Raw genomic sequence first — 24,363 nt, forward strand, 5'->3', positions numbered from 1 at the left:
GCTCACCATCTTAATCTCCATTTTAAAGATGAGGTAACTGAGGCAGAGAGAAGTGAAGTCACTTGCCCGGGATCACACAGCAGACAAGTGGCATAGTCAACATTCGAACCCAAGTCCTTCTGACTCCCAGGCCCATGCTCTATCCACTAGGTCATGCAGCTTCTACATTTTTCATTAAGGGCCGATGGCTTGCGCTGAGCCATCCCCACTCTCTCCTTGCCCCGTCTGTTGGTAGCCAACAGCGCCCCTTGAGCTATGGATGCAGACCGAAGCAATTTTACAGGAAAACATATCCATAAGGAACTCTGAACTGGAAGAATCTGGAGAGCTGAGCCACGGATCTCCCCACCTCTGACAAGACCGAGGAAAGCGGGCAGAAGCGTGAGCTTCGCCAAAGCTGCCCGTTGCCATTTCCACTGGCTCTCCACCACCATGCACCAGTTGAACCGAGAAAGCTGATGAACAGGGGAGCAGGTATATTATAATTTTAGCATTGCTGCCCCTGGCCTTGACTTACAGAATGATTCTGAAAAGCCCAGGGACCTAAAAAGTTATCACCTGCCTGGGATATTTCCTCTGGGCCCCACCCTCGCTTTATCAGTGCCACCCCACCACCCTCCACCAGGCTGGGGAAAGGAAGCATCCGCCCGCAGCAAATGCTCAGAGTTGCCCTCCCCAAGACATGGGTTTCCATGGAAACCCAACCCAAAGGTGTCAAAAGAGAGGCAGAGAGGGGAGGGGCCTGGGAAATTTCTTTAGATGCAATTTCTTCCAACTCTTGGCCCTATGCAAATTTGCGGATCTGTGAGAGCCTATTCTGCCTGGAACCTTTCAGGAAGGTCCTGGAAGGTAAGGTTCCTCAGCGCAAAATATAGGGTGAATAGTCAAGGTGGGGAAGGCCTGGGGAAGAAGTGGGGGGAGCTTTGCATGCCCAGGGAGTCAAACTCCCCCCTTGCCTCCCCAAAATCACACTAAAGATTCAAAATGGATCTGCTAGTCAGTCAGTCCCACTAAGTACACACAGACCACACATTGCCAGCATTTTCTTGCTTGTAAACTGATCTTGGGGAGGCCCTGGTTAGGAGGGGATTTAGCCAGTCAGTCAATCATATTTATTGAGCGCTAACTATGTGCAGTGCATTGTAAGTGCTTGGAAGAGTCCAACATAACAATAAACAGACACATTCCCTGCCTTAGACTGGGCTCCCAGTGCTCCAGCCAGCCTAGATTTTCCATGGTGTCTTAGGGCAGGAGTACGAACTCACCCTGGCTTCTAATCCCAGCTCCTCTGCTTACCTGATGGGTGACCTCAGGCAAGTCACTTAACTTATCTGGGCCTCAGTGGATGGAGGGAACAGACATTGGGAGTGGCATAGGATGCGTGGGAAGGCAGCATAGAGACTGTAAAGGGAGTAGAACAGAACCCGGAAGTGGGAGTACAACAGGATGGGCTCCTGCAAAGGTGTTGTTGCCTGAGCCACAGTCCCGGGCAGGCATCCCAGTTTAGATAATTTGGCCGGCTGCCCTCTCACACTGGTGAGGAGGACTGCCAACAGCTGGTACAGACCCTTGGGCCCCTTAGGAGTCTTGTGTGGTCCGGCAGAAGCAAGGACTCAGCCTTGCCAAGCTCCCAAGCTAAGCATAATTCTTCTGAGCGTGTTCTTTCTGGAGAAACCGAGAGGACCACAGCTTCTCTTGGCACAGGAGCATGAACTCACCCTGGGTTCTAATCTCGGCTCCTCTACTTAGCTGCTGGGTGATCTTGGCCAAGTCACTTAATTTTTCTGTGCCTCAGTTACCTCATCTGCAAAATGAGGAGTAAATGTCCATTCTCTCTCCTACTTAGACTGAGAGCCCCATGAGGGCCTTGTTTATTTTGTATCTTCCCTAGCACTTAGTACAGCAGTGTGGCTATGAGAAGCAGTGTGGCTCAATGGAAAGAGCATGGGCTTGGGAGTCAGAGGCCATGGGTTCAAATCCCAGCTCTGCCACTTGTCAGCTGTGTGACCGTGGGCAAGTCACAACTTCTCTGTGCCTCAGTTCCCTCATCTGTAAAATGGGGATTAAGACTGTGAGCCTCACGTGGGACAACCTGATGACCCTGTATCTACCCCAGCGCTTAGAACAGTGCTCTGCACATAGTAAGCGCTTAACAAATACCAACATTATTATTATTATTACAGTGTTTGGCACATAGTAAGCACTTAAATACAATTTATTTTATTATTATTGCCCCAAGAGAAGCAGTGTGGCCTAGTGGATAGAGCATGGGCCTGGTAGTCAGAAGGACTTGGGTTCTCATTCCAGATCCTTCACATCCCTGCTGTGTGACATTGGATAAGTCACAACTTCTCTGTGACTCAGTTACCTCATCTGTAAAATGGTGATAAATACTGAGTGTCCCATGTGGGACATGGACTGTATCCAACCTGATTAGCTTCTATCTACCCCAACACTTAGTAGTGTCTAGCACATAGTAAGTGCCTAATGAATACCATTCAAAACAAACAAAAAGAAGGTAAATCATGACCAGAGTTGGCTAGAGGCTTTTATAGGCTTCCAGGGTGGTTTGTTTACACACTTCCAGGACACTTATGGAGGCCACAAACACCTCTCTCACCTGGTAAAGGGCGTTCCTCACACTATCAATCAGCAGGGTGGCACTCTCCAGCTCACTGAGACAGTCCGGTGGCAAAAGATGTCAGGAAAGGGGGCCCTTTTCAGAGCCCCTCGGGCCTGGCCTTAAGGGTCTCCATAAAACCCTGGACACACAAAGGAGTTCCTTTCCTTTCATGCCCAGCCTGAAAGCCACTTTCCTTTTGCTTGTCCTCTAGGTCAAGGGCGGATCTCTCACCTCTTAGGGTGTCCATGCTCTACTCCAATTTCCCTTTGATCTCACACTCTCAGTGTCTTTACTGCAACCATCACATCCCCAGTCCGACCCCTGCGCATCTGCCACTCCTTTCTCTGGCTCACTTATTCTGAACAGACCCACCCACAGGTCCCTCTCCTGACGCTGCTGCACCAGGCAGTTTGCCATGCCAAATCTGATCGTTTCTTTATTAATGAAGCCATGGCTCATTCCTCATTTCAGCAGTGGGGGAAACGGGAGCTGGATAGAAATCCCCCAAACTTGATATTAGGTGGGGCCAGAGCCTCTCTGAAGGGAGGGATCATTTTTCTAAAAATTGTTGAGTCCATATCACCCCACTCAAGAACTTCCAGTGGTTGTCCATACTCCTTTACGTCAAACAGCTTTGAAGCAGACCATCAGCTTGCCCCCTCCTACCTTACCTTGCTGACTTCCTACCTCAGCCCAGTTCGCACTCTTTGCTCCTCTAATGCCAGCTTAGTCATGAACTCACCTACCTCACTGTCGATCCCTTGCCCACATCCTTTCTCTGACCTGGAACTCCCTCCCCTTTCATACATGTCATACCACCTCTCTCCCAACTTCAAAGCTTTATTCAAATCACATCTCCTGCACGAGGCTTTGATTCAGCCTTCTTTTCTCCCACTCCCTCGCCCTTCTACATCACCTACGCTCTTGGATCTGTATCCCTTAAGCACTTGATATTCACCCCACTCTCAGCTGTATAATTCCATACCTGCAATTTATTTATATTAATGTCTGTCGCCCCCTCTAGACCGTAAGCTACTTATGGGCAGGGAACATGTCTACCAACTCTGTTATATGGTACTCTCCCCCTTAGTACAATGCTCTGCACAATAGGCACTCAAATAACATTGATTTAAAGATTGATTGACTGAGGGCTGCAGCTGCTCCACGGAGAAACACAAGGCAGTGAGGTTGCACAGTGAGGTAAGAGAGGTGAAGAAGAAGGGGCAGGCAGTGAGGTTGCACAGTGAGGAGAGAGAGGGGAAGACGAGGGAGCCTGGGATCCTGATTCTTGGGTTCTCTTTCAGGCTCCTGGGTGACTGCCTCCCTTTCAGTTTGTTTCCCCGTCTCTTCAAAATAAGGTCAGTATCATTCATCATCTCCTCCCTAGTATGGCAAGGAGTTAGGGTGCTTTGAGATCAGCAAGCAAGGAGACACCCTGCTTAGGAGCCATCAGTTACCTTTGTTTCTGCCAGGCCCCAGGTCTTTCTGAATCATGGCTGCCTAATTCACCAACAGAAGCCTTGGTTCAGGACTCCACCAGGCATACACCTCTGCCTGGCTCATGGAACCAAAGGGGAAGAGACATCAAGGCAGCTTTTAAAAATGAACCGAGACTGCAATGGAGGCAATTAGAGCTGGAAAGGGATGGGGCTGGGACTAACCCAATGCAGCTCTGCTGGGTCACAGATGGGCCCAGTTAAATGGGGCAGCTAAAGCAGCCAAACTCAAGCCGCTGACCAGATGACGGGAGAGGGTGCCCAGCAGCTCCAGAGTCTTGAGAGTTTTCCGCGACCCACAGCTGATGCCAGGCCAATAACTCACTTCGAGGACCTGTGCTATTTGTTCAGCAGAGGCCTAAAGAGCCAGAGAAAGTGAGTCATTAGCATCAAAGGGAAAGGTCAAGTAATGCTAACAAAAGGGTGTTAAAACAATCCAGATTATGGGGAGTGGGGAGAGGCACCAGATTTGACTTCGAATCATCTCTCATTTTGGGCCAGGTGTGTGCTGTTACTGTACTCCCCTAAATGCTTAGTACAGTGATCTGCACATAGTAAGTGCTCAAAGATCATGGTGTATGTGTGTTGGTGGGGGAGAGGAGGTGTTTGTGTATGCGGGCACTTTCTCCCTATCTTTCTCCCCAGCCCTGCCTGCTGCCACCTTAATTCTGCCACCAAACAGGGAAAGTAATTTTCAGAGGAGTGCCTCCAGCTTCTTGAAGCAGAGTGAAAAGCAGGAATCATTATGAACGCTAACAAGCGGCAACAGCACCGGGCTCCACGGAGAATAATAATGATCAGGAGGGAAGGGGAACATCTCTCTTTGAGGCTTTAGGAGGAGGGCAGGTGACACCTCGCAGACATAACCCTAGTGGCTTCAGATGGGGCATGTGGTGGGACGCCCACCCTCTTCAAATGAAGATCCAAATGTTACCTAAAAGGGGAGCAGATTCACCAGTGTCCGGGGCTACGTCAAGCTGCACTGGCTCATTGACTGGCTGTTCCCCAGCCCACCCCTTCACTCTTCAGGGTCAAGATGGTCTTTCTGGGGGTAAATATAGGCAGTGCTCAACAATATATTGTCTACTCATCAGTGATGAGGAGAAAATCAAAGTGGGTGAGAGGCAATACCATGTGTAATTAGCAAATGCAGCAACAAAGACAGAGATAAGACTTCAAACAAAAATTTCAGGTAAGCCAAAGGCTGCACAGGAGCGGGAGAAAAGACAATCCTTTGACTGATGAATGAAGGCAACATTTGTTGACTCGAGATCATGTATTGGAGGGCAGCAACATGTCCGCAGACAGGACTTACTCCCATGTGGGAAAGAGTGGCAGTGAGGCTTCTGAGGCACAACTAAATGTCAGGGCAGCTCATTTGCCTGTGATTTACCCAGGTTCTGTCACCCTGATTCCCTGTACAGTTACACTGTAAGCTCCTTGAAGGCAGGGATTTTTCTACTAATTCTGTTGTGGTCTTCCAAGAGGTGAGTACTGTGCTCTGCACAGAGTAAACACTCGAATTCTGTTGACTGAATAGTAGTAATGGTATTTAAGTACTTACTGTGTGCAGAGCATTGTAGTAAGTGCTAGGAAAGCATACACAAGTGGGAATAAGTCGTGGACCCCATCCCTCAATGACTGAGTAAGCGTCTACTCCCCGCCCCCTTCCTCCCCCCCCCCAAAAGCTAGTCAAATGACCCAGGAAGATAAAGGAGTAAAGGACCATCCATTTTAACTGGATGGAGAAGTGTCATCAGAAGTGAGGTATTCCCCTTTGGCTGTTCACAAACTAGCCCCAAACATATTGTTTGAAGTGGGGCTCAGCCGTTTTCCCCCTACTCCGGCTTCAAAGGACAACCACCTTGAGGCTGAGATGAGCTAGTGTCTCCAGGGTGTCTGGTACAGGCTTGCCTAGGTGAGAAGGCCTAGCAACTACGGCTAGGAAGGTCGCCCTGGGCAGATGTGAGAGGGGGGTGGGGTGGGGGCTACATGAGCTAACTGCATTTGCAAAAGGGAATGTCAGGATGTCAGGACCGTAGAATGAATCAGTTCTTCAGCATAGGGGGCCGGGGAGAGCAACCAGCCCACAGAAACCATAAAATCGATTCCGGGCAAAGTTGGCCAAGGGAAGGAATCAAGCCCCCCTCCCTGTGGACATGAACTTTGAATTGCTGGGATCTAAATACACAGGGCAGCAAGGTGAAAGAGAGCGAGGAGCAAGAAAGAAAGGGAGACAGGAAGAAAGCCACACAGTAAAAATGTCTCCAGCCCTCACTGCTCTCTGACTCCAGGCATGTATATTTACGCTGAGAGAACAAAGACTCCTATAATCTATACAAAGCAGACAACAATAAGCGTGAATAAAGAGGCTGTGGGAGAAGGGAAGGCAATTTATTCTAATTCTGCTAATTTCAGTTCCAGCACAATTAAAAAGGCTCTGATAATGCTCAGAAACAATCGCCAGCTAACAAATCGTTTCTCTCGCAGCAAATGAAACATCGTTAGGCTAATTTCTTCCTTCACGCCTTTACAGCTTTTGGAGGCCTGATAAAATTAACCCACTTTCCACTTCTTGGGCCTTCATGCTTCCACCCACAAGTTTGTAAACTGTTCCTCCCACGCCCCACCCATCACATCTTCCTTCCCTCGCCCTCTATCCCACGCACTCCACCCCACACCCCATTGGGCCATCCAAGCACAACCAGCCTCGTTCAGTTTTCTGACAGCCACTTGCCTCACCACCAGCATCTGCTATCCGCCTTGGCAGCTGGTGGCAGAGAGACCCCTCTTCAGATTCCAGGAGGGAGGGGGACCCACCCCTTTCTATGGCCTTAGCTATTTTTCCTCACTCCTGTTTGGATGACATGGGACCAGGTAAAACAGCATCTCAGAGACAGCCTCTCCACCATCACCAGGCTGTTCCCTACTCCCCTTCAGCCTCTTGAACCTGATGGACTTTTCCTCACCCTGGCCCCTTCTGCTCCTTCAAGGAGTTTCAGCTTGGATCTTGTTGTTCCACCCTAGGTGTGCTGTGTAAAAGGTATCTCTGCTCTCACCCAGTTTTGAAGGAGGGAGAGTTAACCCAAAGAGTAGAGGGGATGGGGGTACCAAGAAGACCTGGGCCCAAGTGTTCCTCTTCTGAGACTTGTTTCCCCTTGCAAGAAAGAAAAACATAATCCAAGACCCTTTTCCCGTCTTCCGGGGCAGTCAGGGAGAGGCTGGGGGGACAGCTTCATCTGCCATGCAGGAAAATGGCTGTACCCTAAAACAGGCTTCCTTGAAAAGGCCAGAGCCTATCCTGGAGCAGAGAGGATCACACCTCCCTTCCAAGTCAATCGATGGTGTTTATTGAGTGTTTACTGGGTGCAGAGCACTATACTGAGCACTCCCAAATCATCTCCTCCCTCTCATCCTACTTCTGCAACTGGACTATAAACAGGCCAGCAAGGACTGCAGCCCCCTCCAGCCCTGTCACCCTCCCCACTCCCTTCCCCCTGGTAAAGAATCAGCCCCTGAGGCAGGGAGCTCTGCAATCAATCTAGGCACTTGGAAGAGTACAATACAGAAAAGTTGATAATAATGATAATAATTATTATGGTATTGGTTAAGCACTCACTATGTGTCAGGCACTGTACTCAGCTCTGGGGTGGATACAAGCAAATCGGGTTGGACACAGTCTCTGTTTCACGTGGGGGTCATAGTCTCAAATCCCCATTTTACAGATGAGGTAACTGAGGCACAGAGAAATGAAGTGACTTGCCCAAGGTCACGCAGCAGACAAATGGCAGAGTCAGGATTAGAACCTATGACCTTCTGAGTCCCAGGCCCATGATCTATCCACTATGCCATGCTGCTTCTAGTCACATTCCCTGCCCACATCTTAACAGGAACATTCCCTGCCCGGAAGGAAGGGAATAATGGCAATAGCTTTCCCCTCCCCCTAACATTTTGGACATCCACACTGTAAAGTCCAACTACCACAGCAAGGCAAATGGGGTCAGGTTTGGGGACCAAATATCCCAGGGTATTCATGCTCTCTCCTAACTGTCCTGCCTTCTGTGCAGCTTGAGTTTATTTCATAGCCCAAAGAGTGCAGGGGACAATATTTCCTGCCCTGGAACTTGGCCAGGGACCCTGGGGAAACATTCACAAGACAAAAGGAATGATGGGTCATAGAGTGCTGGACCTGATGGGACTCCACTGGGGTGAGACTTGAGAGGTCAAAACTTTCCCCGCTAGGGTTGGTGAGGGAGATGCGAGGACAGTGGCTTTTAATAAACTCTCCCCCATCCTGCATATCCCAACCCCCAGCCTCCCCTTCTCTACTTCACTTCTTGGGCAATAGCTGAGCTAGCTCGGAAGACCCGCCTTCACGGGTTAAAAGCACACACGGGTCTCTGGGCGAGTGGGGGGAGGCAGAAGATGAGGCAGCGGCAGTGGTGACTGGAGCATCATTTCCCCGGGATTGCTGGGAGCCTTGCTCAGTTATCACCCCGTGCAGGCTCCCTCAGCCAGCCTGATCTGTCTATTCTTCATTAAGCAAATACGCTGAAATGGAAATGAAAACATAATAGCTATTTGATTTTGGGCGAGATATTTTGCATATTGGTTCAGTGCTGATAGTGGAATTTCATCAACTCCCTTTTTTCATGCTTTAAAACTGAATTACTGAGACTGGCTATACAGAGAGGGATGAGCCAAAAAAGCTCAGTTCCAAGATACTCCGCTTACACGATTAACTATTCTCTCTCTCTCCCTCTCTTTTTGATAACAGGGCTGAATTTTTTTTTTTTTGCAAATTACTCTGATTGTTCAAAACTTGCATTGATCTCAGATGGTGGTGACAAAATTAACTCTGTCAGGCTCCTCCCTCCCTTTCCCAACCCCCTTCTAAAGGAGAGGCTGGCAGGGACCCAGGCAAGCCCAGGCAGAGGACTTGGATGGGGTGTTTCCAAGAGTGGGAAGGATGGATGGGAACGACCTTGGCCATGTAACCTCTGGGGTTGCTTCCAGAGCCACAATGCCAAAGACTGAGCTTGTCTAAGGCCATCATTGGCTTTTCCTTTGAAGAATGAAGGGACAAGAGATGTGGAGAAGAGGGGAGGGAAGGACACCCAAGCCTCCTAAATTGCGGCGGTTGCATTCTTCCAACTGTTTTTTTTTGGGCGGGGGGCAGTAGAGTGGAGAACATGGTCTTTGTTAAGTGCTTACTATGTGCCAGGCACTGTACTAAGCACTGGGGTGGATAGAAGCTATCAGGTTTGACACATCCACATCCCATTTGGGGCTCACAGTCTTAATCCCCATTTTACAGATGAGGTAACTGAGGCATAGAAGTGAAGTGACTTGTCCAAGGTCACACAGCAGACACGTGGCAGATCTGGCATTAGAACTCAGGTCCTTCTGACTCCTGGCCTGTGCTCTATCCACTAGACCACCAACTTTCCTATAACACAGGGGCTGCATTTTGGCAGGTCTCCATTTCATGGAAAACTCACTTTGCAAAACTCATCCTGGGTCCAACAACCACGAGCCTGTTTCTTGGGATGCCGTGCCTCATTCTTTCTAGATAGATGCACTTTGTCAGAAGAACATTCTCCAAATGCGGAGTGAAAGCATCATTGTGGCAGCCTTGGTTCACTGGTAGCAGTGCTTCACAAGATCTTTCAAATTTTTGTCATTTCAGCTTGCCATTTAGCAGTGCATGGGTAGGCCACCACCTATACATTCTCCTCGCGAGGTCTGCCTGGGGAAAATTGTGTGATGACAAGCAGTACCTGATGCTGGCAGACTAATTAGGTTCTACCAAGTCCATGAACTGATTTTCCTGGAAATCTTCTTTCCATTCCCACCACCAGGAACTGAGAACAGTGGGGACCCTGATTCTTCTGGCCTAAAGGGGACACTTGCAGGTCACAGCAAAACTATCATTCTCTTTCAAAATCTATGTAGTTTGGTCAATTTCAGGTTATCCAGTTGTTGGTTATCGGGTCTGTGGGTTTCCTAGGTTGTTTGCTTCTCATCTGTCTCCACCCTCCTGCTGCAGTCTTCCATCCAATTCCCCACCCATCATTCCCTCTACCAGAAAGAGAACGGGACAAGGAGAGCAAATTTACTTCCTTCTTAGTGGCTCTGGGAAACACTGGGTGGAGAAGGTGGACACCACTGGACCATATGAAATTTGGAGATTGGATTATATGTGGATTTCAATTATCCATGCTCTCCCTGTCTCCTATTATTATTGACAATTTAAAATTATCATGAACTATTGGGCTCTAATCCCAGCTCTACCACTTACTTGCTGTGTGATCTTGGGCAAGTTAATGAACGTCCCCAAACCTCAGCTTTCTTATCTGTAAAAATGGAGAAAAGATACCTTTTTTCCCTCTCCTTTAGATCATGGGTCCCATAAGGTATAGAGACTGTGTCCAATTTGATTATCTTGGATCTACTCCAGTGGTTAGTACAGTGCCTGGCACATGGTAAGTACTTAAATACTGCAATTTTTGGTATTATTATTATTACTAATTGTAATTGATTGTGTTCCCAAAAGGTTAAGGACAATGAAAAGGAAAGATGTTCCTACATTTGGAGTTGAGAGAACATTTTTACACCAACACAGACCCCTCCCTCTTCTGTCCCATCTCCACTCCAACCCACACTAGCTATAAAGTGAGGTCCCTGCAGTACACACCCCCTTTGGTATGGGTTGGGGTTAGGAGAGCTATTTATTTTACAGTTGACCCCAACCATCTATTTTGGGGACCCCAGTGGTTAATGCATGGATGGATGCTCCAACCTGGGCAGTCTTGAGGAAGCTGGCGGTAGAGGGTGGGGGAATTATTTTTAAAATAAACTTTAGGAACAAGAGACAAAATATCAAGGGTGCCAAACATTCCTTTCAAGTTTGAGAGAGCTAATAATAATTGTGGAATTTGTTAGGCTCTTACTATGTGCCAAGCACTATACTATGTGCTGGAGATAGATACAAGGAAATCAGGTCCTGCAGGGAATTCATAGTATTTGTAGAAGGGAGGACAGGTATTGAATCCCTATTCTGCAAATCAATTAATAAATTGTATTTAATGAGCACTTACTTTGTGCAGAGCACTGAACTAAGTGCTTGGGAGAAGCAGCATGGCCTAGTGGAAAGAGTATGGGCCTGGGAGTCAGAAGGACATGGGTTCTACTCCCATCTCCGCTACTTGTCTGCTGTGTGACCCTGGGCAAGTCACTTAACTTCTCTATGCCTCAGTTACCTCCTCTGTTAAATGGGCATTAAGACTGTGAGCCCCACATGGGACAACCTGATTACCCTGTATCTACCCTAGCACTTAGAACAGTGCTTGGCACATAGGAAGCGCTTAACAAATACCATAATAATAATTATTATTATTATTACAACACAACCATATAACAGACATTCCCTGCCCACAAAGAGTTTACAGTCTAAGGAACTATAAGGAACTGAGGCACAGGGAGGTTTTGTGCCTTGCCCAAGGTCACAAAGCAGTACGTGGCAGGTTTGGGATTAGAACACAGGCCCTCTGACTCCCAGGTCCATGCTCTTTCCACTAGGCTATGCTGCTTCTCAATCCCTAGATAATTCCTAGAGAGTCCAGGAAATACCCAGGGATATATCCAGCCATCACAGCTGCCCCTGAGAGCCCAGTCATAAATTACTAGCTGCCCAGGTGTGGAAGTAAGGTAAAATGAGGTGGGCAGCTATTAGCCCCCAAAGACCAACAGTGAAGCTTCCTATCCCCCTCTGGCCTCCACACCCTAGAGAAACTCTAAATCCTTGTAACTGCAGAATCTAGACTCTAAACTGGATGGGATATGGTGTTCTGATGGACAGTGAGATTGAAGGGTGGGGTTGAGGGCAAGACGGTATGTGGATGGGAGTGAAGAGAAGCAGCAACAGGGTGCTGGGCGGGGTGGGGGGGTGGGCGCGGAGAGCAAAGTGAAAAAGAGAGACAGAATGTAAAATTCCCAAGCCAAGGGTCAGCAAAAGGATTATTCTTCAGGGAATTATTTGATCATTTCACTCAAATTAAACTTCTATCAGCATCTGAACAATAAACCTTTTCTTGCTTCTTTTGGTTAATCCAGTAAAGAGAAAAAAAAACCTTTTTTTTTTCCACTAGACTGCCAAGAGAGAGACCCTGGACTCTCGGAAAGCAGGCAGCAGACAAGAGCTAAGAGATAAGAGGACTTGATAACAGAGAGAAAATAGCAACAGATTCAAACTTTCCCACCAGCCTGTAGATCAGAAGCAGAAGCAACTAGAACAGAGCAAATGGCAACCTAGTTCTCCACCTCCTCGGAGGGCAGAAAAGGGAAAGAGAGCAGGGGAAGGAGGCAAGGCAGAGGGAGAAAAGGAGGGCTAGTCAGGTTCAAGGGCAAGGCCTGCATCTAGTAAGTGCTTAACAAATACCATCATTATTATTATAATAATTATTAAAGAAGCCGGTCATTTCCCATTTATACTGCTGCAGCGAGCTTCTCCTCTGTCTCTGTCCCTATAGAGCTTGGGTGTTCACTTCTGACCCCTCCCCCACCTTATCAAGGTCACATGGAATTCTAATTCTGTCTTCCAAAGGTGCTGGCCAGCCAGCACACCCCTGGCCCCCCAAGCTGATGGACAGAGTGAGCCTTCCCTCTAGCCTATCAGTAAGTGACCAGGGAAAACATGAATTTGTCTAGAGCCCAGTACTGACCCCCCCGAGTACCCCACTTGGCATATCCCTCTGATAAGGGATATATCTGTGCCCTGATAAGAACCACAGAAGTCCAGTCCTCTGTCCTCTTGGGTACCCACCTCCTTCTCTCGGTGCCCCAGAGAGGAGAGGAGAGGAAAGTCACAGCTCTCTTTGGAGAGGCACTGAGTCGGTGTCAGAGGTGAATTTTCTGCAAGGGAGGCAAAAGAAGAGGCTTATCCATAACCCACTTTTCCTTCAGCCTGTAGTGCAATGAGTGTTTGGCTGAGGGGAAAAAAAATCCACTCGTAATAATAATAATGCCATTTATTAAAGCTGTCTCAGCGTGTTAATCGCTGGGGTGAATACATGGTTATCTCTTCCTGGGTCTCTTTCCCTGGTTCGGTTAGTACTGGCACCCTCCTGGGGGAATGATGCTCTGCTCAAAGACCAGAACTCTAGTTACTCTTGCTCATTCCCTTCTTCTTGTAGCATCCCCCCATCGGCCTGGGTTTTTCCTTTTCTTTTGGCCCTCACCCCTCTGCAGCCTTGCCAGCCGTTCCAGTCTCACAGTGTTTGTCACCTCCCCAACCCCATGCTCTCTCTTTGCAGATTCAGAGATTCAAGGTTTGGCAGAAATCAAAGAGCAGGCCACCTCAAAACACAAGGAAAGGAAAGGGGCTTTTGCTTGAAACTCTTCTACGAATAAAGAAGATTGATCCATGCCTGGCCTAGGACAACCAGTCAAACCTTTCGAAAGAAAGCTCCCCTGAGGTTTAATATGTCCCACTGAACAAAATCAGATTATCCCATTTTCCTGGATCAGGGTCCTCCAAATGCAGATTTTTCAAATAAGGAGGAAATGGAAAGGTTAATGTTTTGCCTTGGGTCTGCTGGCCTCATCAAGGCATTAAATGTTCATGTAACTAAGTTCAGAAATTTTTTTTAAAAAAAAACCTGACTTTTCCCAGGTACTCCTCTCTGAGTTGGGAGAGGGGGCTTGGGCACACAATGGCCTGGCGCAAACATACCCCACCAAATCTTATCCCGCTAATGAGCCCGCTGATAAAAGAGGACACGCTCTTCCCCGGCAGGTATTTGTGATGACAGATGCAGTCACACCAGAGTCTGGATCTAGGACACATCATGGAAATGGCTCCTCAGAAATGCACAAAAGAGAAGCCTGAGCGGGAGGGAAAGAAAACAAGCATACCCTCTCCCAGATAGGGGCCAAACCTGGGGTGGGGGAACTGGGAGGAGAGCTATGGTACAAAAGGCCGGATGGGACTGGTTTGGTTTTAGAACACTGTGCTCAGCCCTGCAGGGAGTTGGAAATAGAAAAAAAAACACGATGCCTGGTCCACTCTTGGTCTCTCAGAGGCTCTTAGGGAAATCTTGTTCCACCCAAATCTGATGGAGCCAGGACGGGTGCAGGCTGGAGCTCTCCTGAAACACTCACTGTCCTAATAACACCAGTGGTATTTGTTAAGCGCTTACTAGGTGCTAAGCACTGTTCTAAGCACTGGAGTAGATACAAGATAAATCAGGTCAGACACAATTCTTGCCCCACATGACGCTCACAGACTTAGAGGAAGGGAGAACAAGCATTTTATCCCCATGTTACAGAGGAGGAAACTATAGCACAGATGTTAAGTGATTTGCCCAAGGTCCATAACGGGCAAGTGGCAGACCGGGAATAAGAAACCAGGTCCTCCAACTCAAGCCCTAGCTCCTTCCCCGAGGCAATACTGCTTCTCAACAGCATATCCTGAGGTCCAGATTGAACCGGGAGATAGTTCAGTTTGGGTTATCCCCTGAGGGACTTGGTGTAATATTTTGCCAGCCCACAAGCCTGACTGATTTAGACCTGCAAAGTTGCAGGCCACCCATGCAGTCCTGATGTCCTTGGCATGGGGAATGACCACGACTCACTGGGTGTGGGACCTCCTCCAGGAAAGCCTGGGGAAGGCCGGTGTCAGGCCAAACCGAATAAGAACTGGACCGTCTTCAGATATCACTGATAGCTCAGCGATAGCCACCCATCCAGCTTGCTGCTTCTAGCTCTACGTTGGACTTGCCTCAAGTTCGGCTCCAGCGGCAGAGCTGAGAACAGAACCCAAGGGTTGTGGCTTGGCCTGCTCGGCTACCCAGTGGCTAACCCCAAATGGCAAGCACAGATGGGAATCTTCCGTGGCAGATCTGGGGCTCCCGGCTGTCCTGAATGGCATCCGCGGCTTGCCTGGAACAGACACCCTTGTTCCTGCTGTCAGGAGTTGGCATGGCATGGGGAGAGTCAAGCTGTACTCTTCTTGGCCTTCCTCATCCCCCCTGAAGCTGGCAGCTGAGCCCAGGTCCTGATTGGTAACAGTATATGAGGTCAAGAGAAAAGACAGCAGGATTTCCAGATCACACAGGTTTGTGAGGTCCTACCATTTGCTAAATCATCCCGTTGCTACTTGCCAGGACTGACTAGTTCAGTCTACATGTTGCTAGGAGGGGCCCATCTTATGAGCTGCCTCACCTGGTGCTTTGAAGAGCCAGTATATTCCCTGTGACAGTTATTACCCAGACCTAGCAGGCTCTGCTCATGTCTTTACTGGCAACGGGATTCCCTGCAGGTTCAGGGAGCCGAAAAGAATGCTGTATTGGCCCTATCCTCTGCTCAATTTGGCATCCACAGTCTCTTAGCCAGACTTTGACTCTACATCCATCTTTGAAATGCATTAAGGAGTTGAGAAAGGTGGTGGAGAGATGGATTTTGATAATAATAATAATGATAATAAGGGCATTTTTAAGTATTTACTAGGTGCCAGGCACTGTACTAAGTGCTGGGGTGGATACCAGCAAATCTAGTTGGATACAGTCCCTGTTCCACATAGGGCTCAGAATCTTAATCCCCATTTTACAGGTGAGGTAATTGAGGCCCAGAGAAGAAAGTGACTTGCCCAAGTGACGGAGGATGGGTGGTCCTGTTGGATGCTGCAGGGTGGCAAGGACATTTTGCAGAGCAGACATGAGGCTGGAGCTGGGGACTGTAGCCTAGCTCCAGCCCTGGCTTCCCAGCAGGGGAAGGACATGAAAACCAAGATGCAGCGGGGCCGTGGAGCACAGGTGAGGCCTTTTTGGTGGTGGGACATGAACCCACACGGTCCTGAACTCCTTATGGTGTTTAAAGTCTTTCTGTTGACCACATCTCATTGCCAGTGCCTCAGTGACTGCTATAATGTGGTTAAAACAACATTGGCCAAGGTGTGGATGGTAACCGGGAAGATAATTTATGTTGAATTTGTCACTGGTGTTCATCAGTCAATCAATAGTATTTATTGTGTACAGAATGCTTGAGAGGGGACTGTTATGGGGGCTTGTTATGGGCAGGGAATGTGTCCATTAATTCTGCTGTACTCTCCCAAGGGCTAAGTACAGTGCTCTGCACATAGTAAGTGCTTAATTGCTATTGAATTCAAAAGCAATAGGATTCCAAAGTCTGAAATGAAGACCCCCTCAAGTTTCAGATCATTCATTCCACCTTCCCAATAGGACGTAAGCTCACTAAGGTCAGGGAATATTTCCATTAACTCTGTTGTACTGTATTCTCCCAAGCGCTTAGTACAGTTCTCTGCACGCAGTAAGCACTCAATAAGTCCCACTGATTGATTAATAGGATAAAGGAAGAAAATCTTCCAGCCTGCATTTAAGAAGGAAGAGAGTTAGCCCGGTTCAGCCAGACAGGCAGGGTAAGCAATGACTTGTGGAAAGAGGAGTCCAGTCCCCCACCTAGAATTCTATCTAAATCACACTGCAATAATAACAATAACAATAATACTTGTTAGTGCTATGTGCAAGCATTGCTCTAAGCACCGGGCTAGATACAAGGTAATCACGGTGGCCAAAGTCTCTCTCTTTCGGCTCACAGTCTAATAATGCCCATTTTACAGGTGAGGAAACAGACATATAGAAAAAAAATAATAACAATAACAGTAATTGTAGTATTTGTTACAGGCACTATTCTAAGCACTGGGGTAGATACAGGTTAATTAGGATGGGTACAGTCCCTGTCCCATACAGAACTCACAGTCTAAATTGAAGGGAGAACAGGGATTGACTCTCCAATTTACAGACGAGGAAACTGAGGCTGAGAAAAATTAAAAGATTGCCCAAGGCCACTCTACAGGCACATCTGAGAGACACCAACCTAGACACCTACTCCCATCTCTCCCTCACCCTCAGCCACTGCTGCTCGTGAACGGGTGAAAGCAGCAGACAAAAGGTTGAGGAGAGAGTCAACTGGGAGGCTCCTGGGTGCCACCGATGCCCCCCCCCCCCCCCATTCTGCAAACCCTGAGCTAGAAGGTCCTTGAACAAGAACTACAGGTGGGGCCAGTACAAAAGAAGCTATTTGGGTTTCGCACCTCCCTGCTCCGCTAAGGATTAGTAAAATACTGATAAATTGTGGATACCACAAAAGAGGATGTTGGGGAGATAATCTGCCAATATAAAAGAGAGAGCCCTACTAGATAGACAATGAGCCACAAAGTAAGAAAACCACTCTCTTGGTTCACAGTCGATCAGAGCAATCTCACTGGGTCCGGGATGGGCTGGGGACTCTCTGGTCTGATACCATCGTTGGGTCCAAAAGCAGATGTAAGAGCTAACAATGACATCCTCACAATGAGCTTCCTCCCCACACTGGTCCACCCTTTAAATCACAGTAGGAATAGCTACTTCCCCTTTTCCTCCAGGAGTAAAGATGTCAGACACCACCCACAATCTCCTGAGCTCTAGGAAGCCAAGTCTGGCTTTCCAATGACTGCAGGGAATGCTGGGATATTGTCCTCTATCCATGATTGTGGGGGCAGAGTTCTTTATGCCACCAGAGTCCGCTTTGTGAGGAGAAGAAAGGGGATTCCCAGCAGCTGGAAGACATTCCTTCTATCTCTGCAGAGCAACAGAAATGGCCCTGGCCTGCAATGGGGCCTCACTCTCCCTCCAGGGCCCTCCTACTTTATCACTTTAGACTGGTCCAACCAATGAGTCACCAGTTCCCCAGGACTGACACTCCTCTGCCTAAGAGAGAGAGGGAGGGAGAGCTGCATAAACCTGCCCTCCCCAAGGGCTTCTGCTTGGCCAGCTTGTGGCCAATAATCTCCAAGGGAGTTCCACAGCTCCCCTCAGCTCACGGCCCTGCCTCTAAGGGTGCTCGATATCATTAATGATACTATTTTCCTCAGAAGTTTACAGGACAACCTAACGTGGGCCCGGGTGTCCTGGGGGGGGGGGGGGGTGGCGATTCAGTGGGAAAGAGTGGCAGCATGTCCTCTGCCTGAAACTCCTGGCTGTTCGGAAGCCAGGGTGTTGGAGGCCTGAGGCCCCTTGGAAAGCTCCCAACATCCCTACCTGGGGAGTGGAGGAGGGGGTGGAAGATTTTGGGAACGTCTGGCTCCCCAGGAATGCAACAGAAATGAAATGGAAGGCTCACGGGGGCCAGCCACAAGGAGGGCTGGGGAGGGAAGGATTTCTTTTGTAAAGCTGAGTTTCGGATCAGTTCAGCTCAGTTTCTGGTGAAGACATATATACCAGGTTGCAGGTGGAGACACAAATGTGGCGAGTAGAGGTACAAAGTCAAGGGAGGGGAGCACCTTAGGTGTACTCTGGGGAAGAGGGTGAGGATTCCCAGGAAAAGGGAATCTGTGCCTCAGTTACCTCATCTGCAAAATGGGATTTTGCATTGGGAGTTCCATTTGGGGGACATGGACGGTGTCCAATCTGATTAGCTTGTATCTACCCCAGAGCTTAGTACAGTGTCTGGCACATAGTAAGCACTTAAAACCATTTTAAAAAAAAGACATTTTCAAGATGTTATGGAGTTGACATAAATGCTGTGGGAGTCTCATGGCAGGAGGGACTCAGGAGATCTGTCAGGGGCTGTGCAGGGCAGCAAGAAGAGGCAACTTATTGGGAGGAGTGGGGCAATCAATGGCACTTAGTGATCACCTACTATGCTCAGAACACTGCACTAAGTGCTTGGGAGAGTACAATATAACAGAATTGGTAGCTTACAATCTAATGGAGATAGACAGACATTAAAATACATTTTGGAGAGGACAGAGTATAAGGATATATACATACGTGCTGGGGGGCTGGGGGTGAAGTGAGCATCAAAGTGCTTAGGGCTACAGACCCATGTGGATAGACAGTGTTGGAGGAAGGGTGAAGAGGTTGGGGAAAAAAGGGGTTAGTCAAAGAAGGGTACGTGGAGGAGAAGTGATTTGAGTAGGGCCTGGAAGATGGGGAGGAAAGTGGACTGTTGGATATTACGGAGGAGGGAGTTCCAAGCAGAAAGATGGATGTGAGCAAAAGGTTGCAATGAAATCGAGTAGGTTGGTGTTTGAGGAGCAAAGTATGCAGACTGAGTGGTAGAGGGAAAGGAGTGAAGTTAGGTAATGGGGGAGAGTTGATTGAGTACCTTAAAGCCGATGTGGCCAAGGATAATTGCCTAGCTTGGTTCTGCCTGAGTGAGGTAGATGTATACTTTAGGGAGGGGGTGGAGGGAAGCACATAGTTTCAGACTGAAGTGGCTACTCACATCCTGGACCCTAGTCGCCAGCCATCCCCCCACAACATCATCACACAAGTCAGAGGTTTTGGGAGCGGGGCGGTGGGTTTGGTGAACTACCACCATGAAGGGAAGACAGCCAGGAATACCACACTGATATTCACCATACACCTGCCAGGGCACCTTTTCCCAACATCAGGGAAGAGGCCAACAGGGCCAGAAGCCTGGGAAAGACAGGATTCTTTTGCCAACGGTTCCCGCTGGCTGAACTACCACCATCTCGCCTCAGAGGGAGGGGAGTTGAGAAAGCGGCCTTTTCATGCCGCAATGGCCCCCTGGAGAGGGGACACGCCCACCTATCGTATCAGCCAGAGATGAGTTTATGCACCCTTGTGGGGGGAGTGGAGGAGGCCAGTCTGTCCAGATAGAATTAATATCAGTCCGGTGTGAATAGCTGATAATGATTGGGCCCAGCCAGGCCCCGGAGAAGAGTGGTACCTATCTCTAATTAGTAACCCTTCTCTATCACGATAAGATAAACTCAGCCTGACCTTTCCCGTTGGTCTCCATGGCAACGTGGATGCCCTCCTCCCCTAAGCATTATTATTATATTTCACCCCCCTTCACCCCCACGATTAAAAACGGTAAGTGGGTGGGTGTGGAGTGGCATTTGGGGGAGAGGAGCAGGAGGAAAAGATGAAAGCAGCAGATAAATGCTAATCAGCTCTGCCCGGGAGGGGGAATCGGCGCCCATATCCTGTGATCCAGTGAAACCCACTTCCTACTGTGGACAACCTCGTTGGCCCAGGGGCGGAACTCCACTGGGTCTAACTGCACCAGCTTCACTTGCAGCCAGCCTCTCCCAACCCCTGCCTGCTGGCATCAGTCCAAGGCCAAAGCAGGCGTACCCGCAGATGGCCGATTATCTAAGTCTGCTCCAGAAGAGGGCTGGCCATCGACACCCCCCTGGGACCACCACTGGCTGGCATACTCTTAATAATAATAATGGGGCTACTTGTTAAGCGCTTACTATGTGCAAAGCACTGTTCTTCTAAGCTCTGGGGGGGATACAAGGTAATCAGGTTGTCCCACGTGGGGCTCACAGTTTTAAACCCTATTTTACAGATGAGGTAATTGAGCCACAGAGAAGTTAAGCGACTTGCCCAAAGCCACATAGCTGGTAAACGGCGGATCGGGGATTAGAACCCATGACCTCTGACTTCCAAGGTCGGGATCTTTCTACTGAGCCACGCTGATGATGGGACTCTCTGAAGGTGGGGTCAGGGAGGAGCTGTATGTATAGCATCATGAGAACCGGGTGACTAGCTCATGTGACTTTCTAGGGAGGACAAAGAGCTCCATGGGACTGGGGCTGTATCCAGCAAGGAGCCAGTTGGGCACTTCCAAAAGGGCATAACTGATGCTCCCATCACCACTGCTGCAAGAATGGAAAGGGTGGATGAGGATGAGTTAAAGGCCGGGGATGAAGATGGCCCAAGGGTGGAGGTAGGCTGCTATCAAGCACATCCCTCCACAATTGCCCACTGCTGACCTCTCTGCTGTGAGCTGGGGGTAGGGGGAGGGGGGGGGGGGGAAGAGGACATGTGCCATTCACGCCCTTGGGGCCAAATCCAACCCTGTCTAAAACCCAATCTAATAGGGCAGGGGAATTAACTCCCCTTTTCCTCCAACCCCACCAACATTCCTCGTGAATGAGCTCAGCGCTGGGCTCCTCCCGCAGATGCTACGGAAACGGATGGCCCTCACCTCTAGACTGTAAGCTCATTGTGTGCAAAGAATGTGTCTGATACATTGTATTCTCCCAAGCACTTAGTACAATGTTTTGCACACAGTAAGCATTCAATAAATATGATTGACTGACACAAGGAAACAAGAACAAGAGGATGGTGAGCTCCCATCTCTCCCTCCCTATAAGGCACCCGCTTTCATCTTCCATGCTGGGGCTCAGTCCCAGTCTTCGATCCCAACAGGCGGGAGGAAAGCTCCTTGTGGGAAGGAATCTACTCTACCTACCTTTTGTATTGTATTGTCCCAAGAGCACACAGTAAGGTCTTAATAAACACCATGGTCGATCAGTTGAATGAGGTATGTCCCAGGCACCAGGCCCTGAACTTGGATGTAAGGTGCCTAGCAAACTCCAACACCTGGTGCCCTGGCTGGATCTAGCTCAGGCTCCGAGACCCTGGTTACACAGGTCCCATACTGGCAGCCTGGCTCAGTCACAAGGCTGCCCCATGGACACACAGCCCTCTCCACTACCTGCCCCACTCAGCCCTTAGGCAATGTTTCCTGAACCTGACACAGTGTGGAGTCACTTTTTTTTTCTCACCCCCCTGATATTGCCCTCACCCAAGAGTCTAGTACAGTGCTCGGCACACAATAAAAGCTCAATAAATACAATTGATTGATCCCATTAGATTGTAAGCTCCACGGAGGTGCGGATCCTGTCCAATTATTCTATTCTACTCTCCTGAGGGCTTAGTACAGTGCTTTGCACACAGCAATAAATACCATAGCAATAAATACCACTGAGTGGTGGATCTCCCAGCACCAGAATGGGCAAAGGACCAGGTTCACTTTTACTATCTGTGGGTGTCACAGCCCTGCCAAGGGGACTCTCCCACAACCAGTGGAGAAGCCAGTTTTCCCATGAAAGCCTTGGAGCAGGAGGAGGAGGAGGAGGAGGAAGAAGAAGAGGAGGGAGTAAAGGAGGTAGCCATTGTTCCCAATTTCCCCTCTCCCAACCCGATCGAAACTGGACAAGGGAACAAGCCAGGAGGAGGAGGGTAGGAAGGTAACATCTCGTCCTTTCCGAGTGACTTTGGGCAGCGGGGAAGGGTGGTGGTGGAGCGGTGAGGGGAGCCGGGAGACGGAGGAGGGGCACGTGAGGGCAAGACAGACAGAGCGAAAGAGAAGGAGGAGGGAAGAAAGAGCTAGAGCCTGAGAAAAAGCAGCTCTGCTGATATCTGAGAGATTGGTTTCAGACGGAGCTGCTCCCTCTGCCAAGTCCATATCCTATCTAACTGGGGTGTAGTTACTTAACATTCATCACTGGCTGAACTCTGTAACTTTATCAGCTCCTAAGCATGGCGCCATCTCTGGGCCCGGCCATTCTCAGCTCTCAGATAGGCCCGATAAACCACTGATAGATTACAGGAGATTGTTTCACTTCAGGGGACACGATTACTAATACTAATAGCGAGAGAGCCCACATCATATCAACCGGCAGAGGAGGCGGGGGTAGGGGAGGCCATAGGAGGGAGCGGTGGGGGGAGGAAGGGGAGGGGAGAAAGGCCAAAAGAAAGAGGGGAAAATAATGAGAAAGAAAATACAGAAACAATGGCAATGAAGTGACTTTACGTTTCAGATAGGGCTGATAAAGCACTGATAGATTTTAAGAGAGGAAAGATTCTAATAGAGCCATCCGCAGTCCTCAGACACATCAGATGGATAGAAACAGATTGCTTCACAAAAGGGGATGCGACTTTTAATGCAATACTGGCTTTTCATCTGATAGCCGAGGTGGGAGAAGAGAAGAAAGAGAAAGAGAGAAAGAGAGAGGGACTGTATGAGCAAGAGGGGATTTTCGTTTAATTTCTTTTACACGCCAAATTGAGCTTTTCAAATTCCACCCTAATATAGAGTCATTATTAAAAAATGTAGTCCCTTCCTGCTATTATTACAATAAAAATCTAAGTTTCAGCTCCTTGAGGGCAGGAACCCTGTTATACTGTACTCTTCCAAACCCTTAATAAAGTGCTCGGCACGCAGTAAGCGCTCAGTAAGTACCACTGATTGGTTGGAGGCTCTAGTCCAGGACACCTCTGGGGTACAGTCACTGCATACAAGGGAGGCATACATACCTGGATATGGATGGGGCAGCACCCACTCATGTGGAATGTGGGCTGTAATATCTGGCAGAGTGGACTGAGCTTCTATGAATGGCAATACACTTGTGAGCTCCAGGTCTCCTTCCCTTGGGGCTGTGGAACAGGCTAAAATTGCTGAAAGAGGCAGGTGGAAGAAAACCACATGGCCTAATGGTTAGACCATGGTCCTGGAAGTCAGAAGGACCTGCGTTCTAATGCAGGCACCATCACTTCTCTGCCATGAGACCTTTGGAAAGTCACTTCACTTATCTGAGCCTCAGTTACCATCTGTAAAATGGGGGTTAAGACTGTGAGTCCTTTGTGAGACAGGGAATGTGTCCAACCTGATTAACTTGTATCTTCCTCAGCGCTGAGTACAGTACCTAGCACATAGCAAGCACTTAACAAAAACCGTGCCAAAAAATCCCCCCTCAAAAACCTGGCCCAGTGTTCTCAGTGGGGACAAGTGAGAAATTTCCTACAGCTCTTTTATCTGGGGACCAGCTGTGTCAGGACCAGGAATTCAAAGCTGCTTACAGGTGATGAAGGGGCAGGTGGGATCCTTGTGGAAACACCACACTGAGGCTTGCCCAGGGTGGCTTGAGTAATAATGGACACAACCACTCCTCCCTCCCCAAGTCTCCACCCTCCTCCTACTCCAGGCTCAGGCCCTCCAGCTCCTAATAAAAAGGGTGTGTGAGATGGGAGAGAGGGATGGTTAACAAAGAGTAACAGGGATGACAGGGGTAAGAGAGCTTGACCTCTCTTCTTGACCCTCCCAGCCCCCCTACCCCAAACTGCAAAGTGGGACTGAGATCCTGGGCTTTCAGAAGCACTTTTCTAGTGAGCCCTTTCCCCCAGAAAATGACTCATCCTGGTTTCATAAGACCACAGAACCAGCCGGGCTCAGTCCCTGAGTTTCTGGCTAGTATTATTCTCCTTCCCTGGACCTTTGGCTGATGCCTCAGATCATAGAGGCCACCCCTGAGCTCCTTTCTAATAAGGCACTGGATAAACTGAGATCAGAGTCGGGTGGGGGGTTAACCAGCATATGGGGATGCCAGCTAAGACCATGCAATGATAAGTATCAACTAGTCAG

The 24,363-nt window shown here is 48.9% G+C and overlaps 1 protein-coding gene across 3 annotated transcripts in view; it reads right to left on the reverse strand.

The window, feature by feature from the left end:
* Positions 1 to 24,363, reverse strand: part of ZFPM1 (zinc finger protein, FOG family member 1) — a 182,913-nt gene that overhangs the window by 122,052 nt on the left and 36,498 nt on the right. The window contains exon 1 of one of the 3 annotated variants that reach the window (XM_039913503.1): positions 19,405 to 19,543. The exons of the other annotated variants lie outside the window; for them this stretch is intronic. The gene's annotated coding sequence lies outside the window, so the exon portion shown is untranslated. Of the gene's footprint in view, positions 1 to 19,404; positions 19,544 to 24,363 lie in introns of those variants that run through there. 3 annotated transcript variants of the gene reach the window in all.

This window comes from Ornithorhynchus anatinus, chromosome 11 (genome assembly GCF_004115215.2).
Source record: "Ornithorhynchus anatinus isolate Pmale09 chromosome 11, mOrnAna1.pri.v4, whole genome shotgun sequence".
Classification (NCBI taxonomy): Eukaryota; Metazoa; Chordata; class Mammalia; order Monotremata; family Ornithorhynchidae; genus Ornithorhynchus; species Ornithorhynchus anatinus.